This window comes from Cryptomeria japonica, chromosome 6, assembly GCF_030272615.1.
Source record: "Cryptomeria japonica chromosome 6, Sugi_1.0, whole genome shotgun sequence".
In the NCBI taxonomy this organism is placed as follows: domain Eukaryota; kingdom Viridiplantae; phylum Streptophyta; class Pinopsida; order Cupressales; family Cupressaceae; genus Cryptomeria; species Cryptomeria japonica.
Window position 1 is genome coordinate 308972865 of NC_081410.1, and position 18586 is coordinate 308991450.

Sequence of the window (18586 nt, forward strand, 5' to 3'; positions counted from 1 at the left end):
TGCACAGTCACTGGTTTATCGCTCACTAGCAGGTTATATTGTACATCAGCATTGAGGATGACTTGTTATCATCTGGAGATCACTTGGTTATGTTGAAGACATAGTTTGGACACTTGGTTTTGGTATTTTGGTTATTGGTCTAATCGGGTTGATATATTTGTTGTTACCAGCAAATTGGTCTAGGTTATTGATCGACATGCATTATCTATTCTAGATCAACATGACACATTATGGAGATGATTTAATTAATTGGATATTGTTGTAAATGTATTGAGTCAGCGTGATGCATCACATCTTCACTTATTTGTAATTGGTTTAATTGTAATATTCTTGGTAAAGTCAACCTACACATTTGGTCTTAGGTTTTGGTATATATGTAAGATCTCACTTGTGAGATGATGTAATAGGTAATAGGTAGAAGGAAGATTATGGTATATGGTATAAGGTTTTGTAACATGGTATGTGCGAATATTGAAGATCGTATGAGTAGACCATAGAGAAGATTCAAGAAAGGTTTAAAGGTGATTATCAAAGCTTAAGCGACATTGAATCTAGCATTGGAGATGCTACTTTGAGTAGTATATTATCATTGGATTTAACCATCCAATTGTAGTCAGTGTGACTCCTATTTTGTGATTGAGCAGTGAGCTCTAGGTGGTTGGCCTTTCTACATGTGCAAACCCCATTTGTATACACATACTATCTGCAGTAGTATCATTTGATTGTGGGTAAGGTTTCCCACCATGGTTTTTCCCCTAACAAGGTTTCCATGTACAAATCTCTATGTTATGTGTTGTGGATGTTGTTTCTCTTTCTGTTTTGTGCATTGAGTTTCACCGATATTAATATTAACTGCTAATCTGTCAACCGACATTAAGTTTGGTTTACCGGTATTAAGTATCAAGTTTGATTAAGATATATTTGGGTTGAAATTAATTGACAATTGATTCACCCCCCCTCTCAGTTGCCTCCAGGTCCTAACAATTGGTATCAGAGCTAAGTCCTCCTTTTGTAGAAGTTTAACAGCTTGAGGAGATTCTATGGCAACAAACTTTTTCAGGAAGGACAGTCTAAAACTTGATGGAACTAACTATGGTATATGGAAGATCATAATGGAGACACATCTGAATTGCATTGGAAGAGACATATGGGATGTTACAAAGAATGGCTATGTTGGTCCTACACCGAATCAACCTAATCCACCAACATTGGGTAAGGATCAAGAGAATGATTGCAAAGCAAGAGAAGCACTCTTGAGCACCTTGTCAGATTAGCAAATTATGGGATTATCAGACCAATCTACTGCTAAAGCTATTTGGGATAAATTGGAGACATTGAATGAAGGAGATACCACTGTCGAAATTGCAAAATTGGAATGCTTCTGGGTCAGGTATGAAAATCTGAAAATGGAAGAAGATGAAAGAATTTTTACTTTTATTGAAATGGTTAATGAAATTGTTTTGGGAATACAATATTGTGGAGGATCCTTGAGTGAAGATTAGATTTTTTCTAAATTTTTAAGAGCATTGCCACTGGCATACAAAATGAAAGTAACTGCTATTAATGAGTTGAGAACAATGCCTAATACATCAGTATCTAGAGATACCTTGGTTGGAAAACTTTCAACATTTGACCTTGAGGAATTTGGTCTTGTTTCTACAATTGAGACTGATTTAGCCTTCAAAGCATCATCATCTACATCATCATTATCATCATCTAACAAATCTGAATGGAAAGCACTTTATGCAAGAGAACTTGAAGATATCAGAAAGGAAAATGAAGAACTAGAAGAACTTGAAGCACTATTTGCAAGGAAAATGCCTAAAGGTCCTATTGGAAGTAAGTATGAAGATAAAGCATCATTTAAATGTTTTAACTACAATAAAGTTGGTCATATGGCATCTAGATGTCTTGATAGACATGCAAGATTGAGAGAAGAAGCTAAAAGGACATATAAACCTAACCCTGAATATCAAAGATACAGATTTAAGAAGAATAGAGACAAATCATGTTACTATGCTGATGAAGGAGCTCCTAATGATTTTTATGAAGAACTGGTAGGCAATGGATGGGCTTTTGTTGCAATAAAAGAAGATCAATAGACACCTACTTTTCCACTAGTAGAGCAGGCCTTGACAGCTAAAATTGAAGAAAAGGATGAATGGATTATAGATTCCAAATGTTCACATCATATGACTAGTGATAAAAGTAAATTCTTATCTTTTCAAGAATATAATGAAGGTCTAGTAAGATTTGGGGATGATAAAGCTTGTTTGATCAAAGGAAAAGGCACTATATCTTTTGATGGTAAGCACAATACTGACAACGTTTATTATGTTGAAGGTTTGAAGCATAATCTTTTGAGTGTTGATTAATTAGTTGAAAAGGGATTTTAGTTATAGTTCAAGAATAGTAAATGCAAAATCATGAATAGAATTGGTTTGGAGATTGCAACCAGTAATCAGACTAGAGGTAATATCTTTCATTTGAATAACAATGAAAAGACATGCTTGATTGCACATATTGATGAAAGTTGGTTATGGCATAAAAGACTTCATCATGTGAATTTTGATTGCATTATAAAGATCAGTTCATCTAAGGTAGTAAGGGACTTACCTAAGATTATAAAATCTCATAATCCGGTATGTAAGGAATGTCAAATGAGAAAGCAAGTTAGAACAACTTTTAAGAGTATTTTTGAGAAATCCAATAATGTTCTTGATTTAATCCATACTAACTTGTGTGGTCCGGAAAGAACAAGAAGTCTACAGGGAGATATATACTTTATGCTATTCATTGATGATTATTCTAGAATGTGTTGGGTTACTTTTCTCATAGAAAAATCAAAAGCTTTTGGGAAATTCAAGTTATTCATGTTAGGACCCAGAGGCAACTGAGGGGGGGGTGAATCAGTTGTCAATTAATTTCAACCCAAATATAACTTAATCAAACTTGATGCATAATATCGGTAAACCAAACTTAATGTCAGTTGACAGTTTAACAGTTAATAATAGTACGGTGAAACTTAATGTATGAAATAGAAAGAGAAACAACATCCACAACACATAACATAGATATTTGTACGTGAAAACCTTGTAAGGGGAAAAACCATGGTGGGAAGCCTTACCCACAATCAAAAGATACTACTACAGATAGTATGTGTGTACAAATGGGGTTTGCACATGTAGAAAGGCCAACTGCCTACAGCTCACTACTCAATCATAAAATGAGAGTCACGCTGACTACAATTGGATGATTAAATCCAATGATAATGTACTGTTCAAAGTAGCATCTCCAATACTGGATTCAGTACCGGTTAAGCTCTGATTGTCTTCTTCAAACCTTCCTTGAATCTTAAAATGATGTCTACATGAGTATCTCTTCTTTTATTTGCATATATCAAATATCACAACCTTACCTCATCTCCCATATCAATCTCACAATTGGAATCTTACTTATATACCTAAACCTAAGACCAAATGTGTAGGTCGGCTTACTAAGAATATTACAATTAAATTAATTACAAATGAATCAATATGTGATGCATCATGTCTGTAGCATCCTAAAATTGTGACACTTGCAATTTCGACTACATTTGGGTCTTCACGATGGCGACGCAACACTAAACCTGAATGGAGACCCCGAAACTTGTTCATGACACTAAAAACTGCATTTTTCTAGCACCCTGCTTGATCCCTCCTTGCACCCTGCTGTCCCGAGAGGTGGGACCAGAGCACCCAGTGCCCTGGTCCTTCAGGACTAGGGCGCCTAGCGCCCTGGTCCCCCAGGACCATGGCACCCAGCGCCCTGGTCCCTGGCCCTATTTTGGGCCCGGTCTCCTATGGGACTTCGGGCCTTTTTGTTTGCAAATTGGAAAATAACATTTCCTGGTCGGCCTAAGGTCGGGAAAATCAGTCTATCAACCCTAATTGGCAAGTATATAAACTACTTTTCCTCTCTCATTTAGGGGAGGAAGGAAAAAGGCATGGAAACGATATTCAAACATTCAGGCATTCAAGCATTCAAGCATTCAAGCATTCCTTCAAGCAATTGATCATTCTAAGTCTCCATTCAAGGCTAGGTGTTGCATTCAAGACAAGGATTCAACCATTGAAGAGGAGATCACATGCTACAACATACAACATACAACAAACAACAACATCTATACCTTCGCATATAAGGATACAAACATCCTTACAACAAGGTACTAGTACTTGTTTTACATTACAGTCATTTACATTTACAACATTTCTCATTTCTTGGTTAATTCCAAAACCGGGGTTTGAACTAAGGGAAAACCCCTAATCCCTAACCCCCCAATCGTCTTCACTTTTCTGTGTGTAGGTTGCAGGTACGCGGCTGAAATTGAAGATCTGGAATCCTTGTGCAGAGACGAACAGATCCCCCTTCGTTTCGCGGATTTTTCGGAGGACCGTGTGCACGCCGGGCGCCATCATCTCGTCAACTTTTGCTCAAATTTGCAAGACAGTGCCGTCTTGACATTTTACTGCTAATTCTAGGTCCACAGCATCATATCATATCCCTATCTCTATTTATAAGTGAATCTTTCTTGCTTCTACATGCATTCCTAGTTCAATCTTTCTATCTACATTCTTTACAAAAGAGGGTATCCTTGCTATCACAACCCTTAAAACTCATATAGAATCTAATCTTGCATTGCGTGGGATTAGATCTTGTGGGTTTCAACCCCTCTTTTGAATGTAAAGTCCCTCCTAAGTGAAAACCATCAACCCTAGTGACTCTCCCTTCTCTCTCCTTGGAGTTGGGGAGGGGAGAACGACTAGGGTTCGATTTTTCCGCTTTACATTTTGGTGAACCCGATGTGAACATCCTTTCTGATTATTCATAGTTAGATCTGAAAATTGGATTCCTTGATTACATTTCCATGTTTGATCTTTTGCAAAATTTTAGAGGTTAATTGCATAAAAACCCTAAATTTTCTTTTTAAGTAATTAAACTTGTGAAATGTTTAATTGTTAATACTTGTTTCAGATCTGCCCTTCTATTACAAATGATCAATTCATATTTGTGCATTAATTTTGAAAATTAAGTGGTTAAGTGTCAAAACCCTAATTTTTGAAACCCTCTTGATTCAACCTTTGTCCGACAATTTCACTGATCAAACACCTCCAAATCAGCTGTAATTTTGGATTCCGCAATAAAATCACAATATCTTTCATCCCTAAAAATTTGGAAAAAAGTTGCGAGGACCATGTGCACCCCGAGCGCCATCGTCCCCAACATTTTTTCCAAAATTTTGGGAGCTAGATCTTACTGTATTTTTCTGCTAAAATCCAGAATTTTGGCTGATTTTATCAATTTTAACACCTTCAAAATTAAAGTCAAATTTGGTCTAGTGATTGCTTGGATTAAGGCTCCTAATCATTCAAAAATCATTGAAATTGAAATTCAGATCAAAATTGTGTTTCTTGCTGTCCTAAATCTAAAAAGTGTGTTAGCATTCATTCGAAATTTCAGTGTTTTATTCAAATTTTTACAATTTGTGACTTTTGAAATTAAGTGTTTAATTGCAACAACCTTGATTTCCACTTTCAAATTCGAATTTTGCATGAAATCAAGTCAACTTTTAAATTTCAAAACTTGCATTGCTTTTAGCATTCCCTCTAAAATCATAAAATTCAAAATTTTAGTTTCCCTCTCTTTTTTCAAAATTCAAATTTTACATTTTTCAACAATCTTGGTAGCGTTCAATTTCGAGATTGCAACTTTAATTTGGCCTATCTACAGATCGTAAAATCACTCAATTTTTTCAGATTATCTTTAAAATCATCATTACTTTCATCCCTGAAAAATTTCGAAAAAAGTTGCGAGGACCGTGTGCACTCCGAGCGCCACGGTCTCGGACATTTTTTCCGAAATTTCGGGAGATTGTCCTGATTGCATTTTACAGCTTAAATCTAGGAGATTAGCTGATTTTATTGAAATTTGCTACCTCTAAAATTCAAAATCTTCTCTCTTTCTTTAGTGCATGAGTTTTACAACAATAAGCCCTACTTACACTATTCCCGTTAGACGAAGCCTTAGAATTAAGTCTTTCCAAGGTGTAATTACCGAGGAGATGGAACCTAATTTGAATGGCCTTTTTAGCGAGGACATGGGTAATTCCTCTAATCCTCTTAATGATGAAGAAGCTCTCCATGAGGTTTCTGTAGAACAACTTTCAAAATTGGATAACCAATTTGACAATTTTTGACAGTGGATGTCTCAAGAATACCTTGATAGTCAAGCTCTTCCTTTAATTGAGGGTCTAAAATGTATGGTTCAAAGTGATAAGAATGGAATTGATATTTTGCGTGGTATCACACACATTGTGGATTTGAATGTGATGCCTATGAAAATTTGTGCCGAAACCTTAGGTTATACACAACCTCCTACTCAAGACAATCATTCTATTCCTTTGACGACTCCTATTGCTAGTATACCTACTTTTACATCAAACATAATGACTACTTCAACACAAGATATTCCCCCTATGATCACCAGTCATGGGGGAAATCCCTCTTCTTCAATTAACCCTCTTCCTTCATTCAATCCAACTTCTTCATTCATTCCTTCAATGAGTGTTCCTATTATATCTCCATAAATAAACATGACGCAAGTGGGCAATTCATTTAATCATTCCATTCCTCCTTGTAGTGTTCCTCCTATCCAATCATCTCCTATGACTAACTATCATAGTGTCCCACCACCTTACTCTCTACCTTCTTTCAATAACATAACACCTCCATCACAATCTAATGCGTCTAATATGAACTCTTCGACTGAAGCGACCATTAACAAACTTGCACAAACTGTCTCTTCTTTACAGCAACAAATTGCCTCTATGAATCAATCTAAGTTTAGTGTGCCCACATTTGATGTTGCGAGTCCACTTTCTTTTGACATTGTTTGAGCTATTCCCCCTAAACATGTTGAAATTCCGCATTTGGAGCTTTATAATGGTAAGGGTGATCCTCTAACACATGTTAAGACCTTTCAAACAATATGTACCAATTTTGCTTATGACCAAAGGTTGCTTGCAAAATTGTTTACTAGAACATTAAGAGACAAAGCCCTACAATGGTATTGCTTGTTGCCTTCCTATTCTATTTCTTCTTTCGAACAACTTGCAAATGCTTTTATTCAACAATTTCAAAACAATATAAGTCCTAAAGTTACTTTGATTGATTTAATGCATTGTAAACAAGGTGTTAAAGAAAAAGTGACTAATTTCATTGGTAGATATAAGCATTTATATGCTCAAATTTCCTTTCCAGTGCCTGACAATGATATTCAAAGAATCTTTATTTCTAATTTACAAAAAGACATTAGAGAAAAACTCCTATTTTCTGAGTTTACTTCTTTCCAACAGTTGTGCGCAACTCTTCACAATTATCAACTGACTGTGAGTCAAATGGAACAATCACATCCTATGGCTCCGAATGATAAGGGTGATAGTAGTCAACAACCATTTGGGAAGTTTAAACCGAATAGAGAGTCCATTAAATTCAATGAAAACATCATCAACAACAATGTGAATGCAACATCAGGTGCGCCTCCTATTTCTAAGTTCTTCAAGAAAGAAAGAAAGTTTACTCCTTTGAATGAATCATTGCATAGTATTATGAATAAGTTATTGGAACAAAATGTGCTCACTCTTCCTCCTATAAGGCAAATTGATCCTGCAAAGATTACTTCACCCTATTTTGATAACAAATCTTTTTGTCAATTTCATTGTCAACCTGGGCATGATACTGAAAAATGTTTTGCTTTAAAGGGTAAAATTCAAGATTTGATTGATAATAATACTATTTCTATTTCTGGAGTGAATGATAAAGGCAATACATCTGTAGCTCCTCCTAACCAAAATCTTCAGATTTTCACTGATCCATTGCCTTCTCATACCTCTAATGCGATTGATACTACTGATTCCTCTGTCTCATCTGATGATCTTGTGTCTATGACTCCGAATGTGATTAACTTTGTGGAGCAACAGAAAATCCTTAAAGAACTTTCCATCACCTTTGATTCTAGTGAAACTATCAGGGCTCCTGATGGTCCTTTATATATAGTTGCAAAAGTCAAAAATACACCTTGTCGTGGAGTGCTTATTGATCCTTCTTGCATGGTTAATGTCATTACTGAAGAATTTCTTTTTACTTTGCAATTGAATCAAGTGATCTATGACAAAACAGATGTGATTGTGAAATTATTTGATGCATTTTCTTCTCCTGCAATTGGTTCTATTACATTACCTATTGAGGTCCATAACAAATCCCTTGATGTGGACTTTGCTATTATTCCATCATCTGAACAATTTCGTGTGAAGCTAGGCTATCCTTGGCTATCTTCCATGAAAGCTATTGCTTCTCCTATTCATAAGTGTTTGAAATTTCCCCATAATGGTGAAGTTGTTACTATCAATCATAGTCTCTTTAAACCAGCTGAAAGAATTCCTAGTGTTCCTATTGATTACTTTTGGCCTAAAGAATTCCAATCTCTTCCTCCGTGAAGTGATCATCTTTTCAAATCTTATCAAAAGTGGAAAAAAGATATGATCCTATCTCTAAGTGAACCTAGAACACCCAAACTTGACATTCCTATCGTTCTTGAGAAGGAAGTTCTTCCTTTGAAAGATAAAACTAATGTCTTTCCTCAAGAAGATTCCCAACCCATTCCTATGGATGTGACTATGCCTATATCTAATAAACTTCCTAAAAGTAGACCTATACCTCCTCGTTATGATGGACTTGGTCTCCTTCCTAAACCAAATATTCCTCCCTTATATGGAGCAGTTCCTCCTCCTTCCTCTTATGGAGAGAAGAGAGCTTCCTCTTCTCCTATTGTTCAACCTAAGAGACCACAACCTAAACACTCAAGTGATAAGGATGAGAATATTCCTCCACCTCAATCTTCTCAACTTCCTACTAAGACTAGACGAAATCGTTTTGCATGTGAATGCCGACGAAAGCGTCATCTTAGAGCTCAGGCAGCTGCTTCTCAAACTTTGCAATCCCCAAAAACACCTTCAGCTAGTATTATTCCATTTTCTCCTCAGCCGATGATTGAGCCAAAATCTCCTAAACATAAGATGCATGATGGTCTTGATCCTGTGCGAGTTAAAGATCCTATTTTCATAAATCTTGATGATGATATAGATGAAAATGTTATTCATGATGCAAATGTTACTCCTATTCATTCTGATAGTGAATATGAATATGTTGATAACCATTTATCTAACGCATTTTCTAAAGCACTTATCCTAGCTCCTAGACAAGAACAACATGGCTCGAAACATGAACATAGCCCTTTTTTGGATCTTGTGATAGCTCCATCTGCTGTGTTGGATGTTCCTCCTCTAGCGTGTTTCCTACCTTCCCAAAATATTGATCAGCAAGATCGGGGGGTAGATGATGTGCTAGACTAGTTTCATTAGCATAGCAGATTCTCCCCTCCTTTCTTTTGTTACTTCTTCTATATGTTATTCTCATTCTTCTATTTGTTGTCCTTAGTGTTGTCTACTTGAGGATGATGTAAAACATTGAGATCTCTTTTGGTCTCTCTCATGTTGACTCAAAAGACACATGTGTTCCCTTCTTCTAGGTGACCTTCCTTGATTGGGGAATGAAGAACAATTATGCATACATACATATGATATACATGAATTATCATATAGCATACTGACCCTGAGGAAAGCAAAGTCACCTTGTGCTTTGTGTTTTGTGTCTATTATCCTTGGGCTTATCTCACACTTGGGGGCATACATCCCATTCATATCTTTTCAAGATACTTGAAAATTTCTTGACAAATTTAGCTTTGCCTTGAAAATTTTTGATATCTTTCTTGCATGACTCATAGTGAGGGAACCTTACTACTGATAGTCATGGTTCTCCCTCGTGATCTTCCCTTTTACTTTGTCAATCGAAGTCGTAAGATCCTTAGTCCACTGGGGGCTTGGTGTATCTTGCCTCCTTGACGTGGTGAAAGTTTTTCAATATTGTTTCCTTGTACTTTACCGAAAGTATGAGTGTACGCTTATACTCCCACTAAAGTGGGGGCTAAATGTAGTGTCCTAAAATTGCGACACTTGCAATTTCGACTGCATTTGGGTTTTCACGATGGTGACGCAACACTAAACCTGAATGGAGACCTTGAAACTTGTTCATGACACCAAAAACTGCATTTTTCCAGCACCCTACTTGATCCCTCCTTGCACCCTGCTGTCCCGGGAGGTGGGACCAGAGCACCCAACGCCCTGGTCCTTTAGGACTAGGGTGCCTAGTGCCCTGGTCCCCTAGGACCATGGCGCCTAGCGCCCTGGTCCCTGGCCCTATTTTGCGCCCGGTCTCCTATGGGACTTCGGGCCTTTTTGTTTGCAAATTGGAAAATAACATTTCCTGGTTAGCCTAAGGTCAGGAAAATCAGTCTATCAACCCTAATTGGCAAGTATATAAACTACTTTTCCTCTCTCATTTAGGGGAGGAAGGAAAAAGGCATGGAAACGATATTCAAACATTCAAGCATTCAAGCATTCAAGCATTCAAGCATTCCTTCAAGCAATTGATCATTCTAAGTCTCCATTCAAGGCTAGGTGTTGCATTCAAGACAAGGATTCAACCATTGAAGAGGAGATCACATGCTACAACATACAACATAAAACAAACAACAACATCTATACCTTCGCATATAAGGATACAAACATCCTTACAACAAGGTACTAGTACTTGTTTTACATTACAGTCATTTACATTTACAGCATTTCTCATTTCTTGGTTAATTCCAAAACCGGGGTTTGACCTAAGGGCAAACCCCTAATCCCTAACCCCCTAATTGTCTTCACTTTTCTGTGTGTAGGTTGTAGGTACACGGCTGAAATTGAAGATCTGGAATCCTTGTGCAGAGACGAACAGATCCCCCTTCATTTCGCGGATTTTTCGGAGGACAGAGTGCACGCCGGGCACCATCATCCTGTCAACTTTTGCTCAAATTTGTAGGACAGCACCGTCTCGACATTTTACTACTAATTCCAGGTCTGTAGCTTCATATCATATCCCTATCTCTATTTATAAGTGAATCTTTCTTGCTTCTACATGCATTCCTAGTTCAATCTTTCTATCTACATTCTTTACAAAAGAGGGTATCCTTGCTATCACAACCCTTGAAACTCATATAGAATCCAATCTTGCATTGTGTGGGATTGGATCTTGTGGGTTTCAACCCCTCTTTTGAATGCAAAGTCCCTCCTAAGTGAAAACCATCAACCCTAGTGACTCTCCCTTCTCTCTCCTTGGAGTTGGGGAGGGGAGAACGACTAGGGTTCGATTTTTCCGCTTTACAATGTCATCTCAATGCATTTACAATTATAACCAATCAATAAATCATCTCCATAATGTGTTGTGCTGATCTGGAATAGATAACACATGCCGATCCATAACCTAGACCAATTTTCTAGTAATAGCAAATATGCCAACTTGATTAGACCAATAACCAAATCCCCAAAACAAATGTCCAAACCATGTCTTTGATATAACCAAGTGATCTCTAGATGATAGCAATTCATCCTTAGTGTCGATGAACAATATAACTTGTCAGTGAACCAGATACCAATGACTGTGCATACGTCACTGAACTTCCGGTGAACATAACCAAACATCTCTAGAAAGATAAGTGCTGATAAGTGTTGACATCAATGACAAAACCAATGCAACACATCCATAATACCAACAATCTCCCCCTTTAGCATTGATGGCAACACAAGATGGAAAAACCATCTAAGTGCCAAAGTCGAAATGCCAAAAATAAAAAACCAACAATCTCCCAAAGAGATCAATTACCAGAAATCAAAATACAAAATATCTCTCCCCCTAGGATAATGATTCTTAATTAAAAGTTTTTTCCATAGATATCTCTCCCCCTTTGACATCAAATGCCAAATAAATACAAATACTAGATACAACTAGTTCATAGAACTAATTGCAAATACCAACTTATCCAACTACTCCCCCTGAGAAGTATCTCTCCTCCATCAAAGCCATAAAAAAGGTTTCTCTATTAATTTATGTCGGTCTAATGCCAATCTCCAACTGTCTAAGTCTCTACCAGTGAGGGTATTACCCCAAGCTACTCTCTGAGATATTCAAAGGCTTCTTTAGGTAAAGGCTTTGTAAAGATATCTACAATCTTCTCTTTAGTATTCACATAGACCAATTTCACTTCCTTTGCTTCAACATTCTCTTTCAGAAAATTGTATTTGATAGAAACATGTTTAGTTTTAGAGTGAAATACTAAATTCTTTGATATATCAATTTTGCTGAATTATCACAATAAATGATTATAAGCTCTTTGCATTTTACCTTTATGTCCTTCAACATTTTCTTAATCCATAATACCTAAGTACAATTAGTTGCTGCTGCAACATATTCTGATTCTGTTGTTGATAATGATGTACAACTATGTTTCTTTCTCAACCATGAAATCAATCTGCTACCTAGAAATAATGCTCCATCTGTGGTGCTCTTTTTGTCATGTACATCTCCTTCCCAATTTGCATCGGTGTATGCACATAAATCAAAATTTTCATCTTTAGGATACCATAAACCAAGATTTCTTGTGCCTTGTAGATACTAGAAAATCCTTTTTACTGTTGATTCATGATTTTCCTTAGGATTACTCTGAAATCTTGAAACAATACATACTACATTCATAATATCAAGTCTTGTTTGTGTCAAATACAGCAAACCTCCAATCATAGACTTATATCTTGTCAGATTAACAGGGGTTGAATCATCCTTCAGTGATAGTTTATCAAATGTAGTCATAGGAGTACTTACCGGTTTAGAGTTTTCCATACCAAATTTCTTTAGTAGTTCCTTCAAGTACTTTTATTGACATATGAATATAACTTTATCAGTTTGTGAAATCTGCAATCCTAAAATGAATTTTATCTCCCCAATCATAGACATTTCAAATTCTTCCTGCATCTTATTAGAAAAATCCTTACACAATCCATCAACAAACACTTCAATAACCAAGATGTCATCATTAGTCACTTTGAAATATAAGTTGCTATTAGCATTACCTTTAGTGTAACCAAGATTCAAAATATATTTGTCCAATCTAGCATACCAAGCTCTAGGAGCTTGCTTCAATCTATATAAAGATTTCCTTAACCTGCAAACCATATCTTTGTCATTTGTTAAAGAAAATCCATCAGGTTGTTCAATGTAAACTTCCTCTTCAAGATCACCATTCAAAAATGCACATTTAACATCTATTTGATATACTTTATAGTTTGTGTATTGCAAATGTAAGAAATAGTCTGTCTACCTCAATTCTAGCTACCGGTGCAAAGGTTTCATTGTAATCAATTCCCTCTTTTTGTGAATATCCCTTACACACTAATCTTGCTTTGTTTTTTATTACCTTACCATCTTCATTAAGTTTATTTCTGAATACCCATTTAGTTCCAATTACATTTTTGTTTTTAGGCCGAGGAACCAATGTCCATGTGTTATTCTTTTCAATTTGTTCCAATTCATCTTCCATAGCCTTAATCCAATGTTTATCTTCACATGCCTCAAAAATAGTTGCTAGTTCAATTTGAGAAATTAAGCATACCTCTTCATTTTCCAATCTTCCTCTTGTCATTACCCCTTGATACTTATTTCCAATTATCTAACTTTCAAAGTGATTCAATCTTACATACCTTGGTGTATTCACTTGTTGTTCTTCAGTCATTGTGGAATTCTCTGATGATGCCAATGTGACTAGATCTACATTATGTACCAGTGCACTCAGAGTAGGTTCATTTATGATCATCTCAATTGCCAGTTCAGATTCTGCAGATCTTGAATTACCTCTGAACTATTCATCTATCTTCACATTTGCACTCTCAATGATTTTCTACAATCTTTTATTAAAAAGTCTATATGCCTTGCTCTTAGATGAATAACCAAGAAATATTGCTTCATCACTTCTAGGATCGAATTTACCAACATACTCATCTCTCCTAATGTAACATTTGCTTCCAAATATTCTGAAATATTTAAGAGTAGGAGTATTACCAAACCATAGTTCATGAGGGGTCTTACTAGTTTCACCTTTTATGTGAGCTCTATTGAAAGTGTAAACCATTGTATTAACTGCTTCTCTCCAATACACATGAGGTAGGTTTTCTTCTGATATCATGCTTCTAGCTGCATCCAGAATAGTTATGTTCTTCCTTTCCACAACTCCATTCTACTGGGGTGTCTGAGGTGTTGATTATGAGGCCCTACCCCGACCCATTGTAGCATTTCAGTGATTTTCATGTTGGAACTATTATGGATGCTTTATTTTTATGCATTATGGATATAGAAATTTATATGATCAAAGGAATTGGATAACATTGATATATTGATGTTTCATTTCTATGCATTGTGGATATAGAATTTTATATGATTCTAGAATAGGATAACATTGAGATGGTGTATGTCACTATTTGATTTGCAGGACTTTATTATGATGCTAGAAATATGATGCATATCTTATGAATGGATCAAATTTTATGAGGATTATGATAATTGCTTATGTGGATTTGCTTTGATATATGGTAAATTGATTTGTATGATGTCAATTGTATGCAGAGTGATTGATGTATATTTTTATTTATGTGTTTAATATTATATGAGGCTATTGGGAATTACTAATGTGTAATTGAGATGCATAGGAAAATTATCCATGTGACCATGGAAACATTATGGAGAATCAAGCCTAGGCCTATGTACATTCGTAAAACCATGGGTTGTCTATTTGGAGAGACAACACCCCATATGTATCATATTTTATTCATAAACGTAAATGTTTACATGTGTGTTAAATTGTAATTATTTATTTGTGTAAATCCTACAAGAGACAATTGCCATGTGTGTATTAGTGATGTGGAATTCTTTTGTAGTGTCACTTGACACATATGTTGTATGTTGTGTTGGCATTGTCATGTCACCTTTTGAGAGATGTATTTTTGTTTAAATGATATATTTTCAAATTATCCTTGAAGGTTCCAAGAAATCTAGGATAGTGAGCCATTAGGAGGGTTAACTCAAAGTTGACCCATAGGTAAACTTTAGGTGGACTTTCAAAGGGTTAAACCAACTCCTAGAGTCAGTTTTGGAGAATTTTTATTGGGCCTCATGGGGTACCTATGGGTGAAGGCCAAATTTGGCCATGTGTCCACCCCCTAGGACTTGTTTAACCTCCCAAAAAAGTGGATTTTCCTAGATGGCTGAATTTCATCTTTAAGAGTGCCATCCTTGGTTAGTTAACCTTCTTGGTATGTGTCATTCCTCTTCCCCATTTCATTCCTCTTCTTGAGGTGCCTTGGTTAGGGAGTGCATAAGACCTAGGGAAGACCAACCAATGGGAGCCTCTCACTCTATCCAAGAGGTTGGAAAGAGTGAGAGAAGCCTTCTTAGGCACGAGATTGAGACTTAGGAAGTTAATCACCCACTCTCCATCTTTGGAGATGAGATCTTGCAGTTTTGAAAACTAGTTTTAGAATAGAATTTTTGGCTAAGTGTTAAAGAAAAGAAGAGTGAAATTGGGCTGCTCTTCTCCAAAGCTATCCCTAGTAAACCCTTGGCAGATTCAAGGTTGGTTCTTTTTCTTTCTTGTATGTTGAAAACTTGTTTGTAAAAGATTGCTTGAATGTGGATGTTCCTTCCCTTATATTTTATTTGTGAAAATATTATGTGATTCCTCTTCCATTTTGTTATGCATTTTCTTGTGTTTTGGGAGTATCCAAGGCCATCTTACCCTTGGGAGGGTAGAATGGTCTTGGGGATGGAAGGTGTTTGACAACCTTAGAGTGAGAGGCTCTCTTCAAGAGAGTGATCTCAAGGGTTTGTTTATGTGACCCTTGTTGCATAGTTTTGTTTATGCATTTGGGGGTCATAAGGGGAGAAAGTATGGCATGGATGTCTTGGGGGTCATAAGGATGTTGGGTTAAGATGGACTTATGTTGTGTTCTTGGTTGCCATGAGTTGGCTGTGATCTACTATCTTGTAGTTCTCCTCAAGGTACTTGGTCCACTTCTACCCATGTAAACATCACATTATGTGATGAAGTTTAGCCTTGGGATGGGAATGTGTTTGCTATGAGCTTTTCCCTGCTTGTTTTTGTATGGCTTGAGTGTAACCCATCTAGGTCTTGGTTCTCCAAGCTCGGGGGTGGCTTCTAGTAAGCCTAGGCTGGGAGGTGAGCTCTCCATGGTCACAGCCTTAAGATTTTGTATTGTAGGTTTCTTTGGGAAGGGATTGAAGGAAAAGCTTGGATATGGTCTTGTTGGTTCTATTTTAGTTGCAAAAAAATAATAGGGATTATAATATTGTATTTCAGTTGCAGAAATGAAAGAGGAGCTTTATGTTGTATTTACTTTGAAAAGGAAATGTACTATTCAAAAGGCTTACCATGTAATGTAGTGTATTTACTAAAGATGTTGATTTTTTTTAGTAAGGAAAAAGCATTTGAATAAACTCTGTAATGTTAATGTTGTTGTCTTTTATCTGAAATCTATTATTTATTTGAAATCTGTCATTTATCTGAAAACTGTCATTTATTTGAAATCTGTCATTTATTTGAAATCTGTCATTTATTTATCTCTATCATTTATTCGAAAAAAAATGCAGAAAGTATAATGGAAATATTAAGAAATAGAAAAGCAGAAATGATAGGAAGATAAAAATAAACTTTTAGTCCTATTTATTTAGTTCCAAATGCAAATATAGATAAACAGATTTTAGTATGAATATTAAAAGTTGCATTCAACTTGGTGATATAGTTTTAAATGAATTTTAGGCCATTTTAATGTTGCTATAAATTATTTAAAACTGTCATTTTTGTTCCCTGTTTAAATATTGCAGAATACTAATCTAGGAAAAATAACCTAACTCTAAAGATACTTCATAGTATTTAAAGAGCAAGAAATACATTCATTTAGTTATGGTATAATCTGCTTAAGGCATTTTAGGAAAAAAATATATACATATTTAGCCATAGACAATGAGAATAAAACATCTTCACGAAGCTAAGTTTATTTTTGAAAAGAAAATGGTTAGTTAAAATATTCGATATCAGGAATATATAGGGAAATACTACAAAAAAATTTTTAACCTAATACATGACTAAAGGATTTATGTCTATTTTAAATAAAGAAATGAACTTGTTGATATATTTATCAAGTTGTTCAATCTGATAGTCATAATATTTTTAATGCTACATAATAAAAAAAAATCTATTTAATCTAACTTAACGAATATTTGTATATATGATTAACTGGATCACATTTTACATCAATTTAAAAAGAAATAAAATGTGTGTCTATTATATGATGTCATTATCTTACTATTTCCTTCATGTTTTAAAAAAAAAAAGATTATAACCCTAGAGACTGATATATATATATATATAGAAAAAAAAAAACCACAAAAAAAAAATTAAAACAAAATAATCCACTCAACCTCCCCGAGGGTTACCCTAGAGCCGAGGGCTCCCCCGGCCTCCTTGTGAGCTGAGGTCCACAAGGGTGTTGTGGGAGGTACCACACCACTTGCAACCCCCTTCGAAAACTCACAGCCCCGTACCTGTATAATTCTGCCGATGTTGCTCCTCCCTTGGGTGGTATCGCCACCAACGCCCTACCTCCCTTTGGGTCACTACCTCCATGGCCGCTACCCCCTGCAAAACCCCAAACACACTCACACCTAAAACAAGAAATGTTAGGGAAGCAACCCTAACCCATTTTTAGGTTAGGGTTTGCATTTGAATAATAAAAGGAAATAAAGGGGGAGAGAGTTTGGAATGTTAAAATATGCAACCCTAACCCAATTTCAAGTTAGGGTTAGCATATAAATATTAAAGGAAATTAGTTTTACAACCCTGGCCCACATTCGGGTTAGGGTTAGCATTTAGAAACTTAAAAAAAAAAATTATTAGAGTTGTTTATAAATAAAATTTAGTAGAGAAATAACTTAACCCTATTTAGGGTTTGAAGTTTAAAAATATTGTTAAAGAGGGGGAATTCTTTTTAAAATTTGAAAAAGAATTTCCCTCCCATTTAATCAGAGCAAGTGGGGAATTTTAAATTATAACTCCCTATTTGACCAAGGTGAAGATTAATTTATTTTAATTTAGTCTTTTTATCAATGCATAATTTAAAATGGGAATTAATTTTATATAGATATATTAATTCACAATAATTGATTTAATTTTAATAACTAGGGTTATTATATGGTTAATGTTCATATTTAATTAAATATGGACGTTAAGTTAAATTTAAATTGGGGGAAATTATTAATGAATAGTAATAATTGTTTTATGCGAAATCTAATCTATGAGGTCAATTTTGGCCAAGAGTTTATTAGTCAAAATTTGAATGTTTTGGGGATTTAAAATTGACTTTAATATAATGTATAATTAATTGGCAATTATCATTATTCAATTAGTTAACCCTATTGGATATATTTAAAAAGTGAATTTGTGTGCGCTCAAATTAATTAATTTTAATTTAAGATAACTTTATCATTATTTT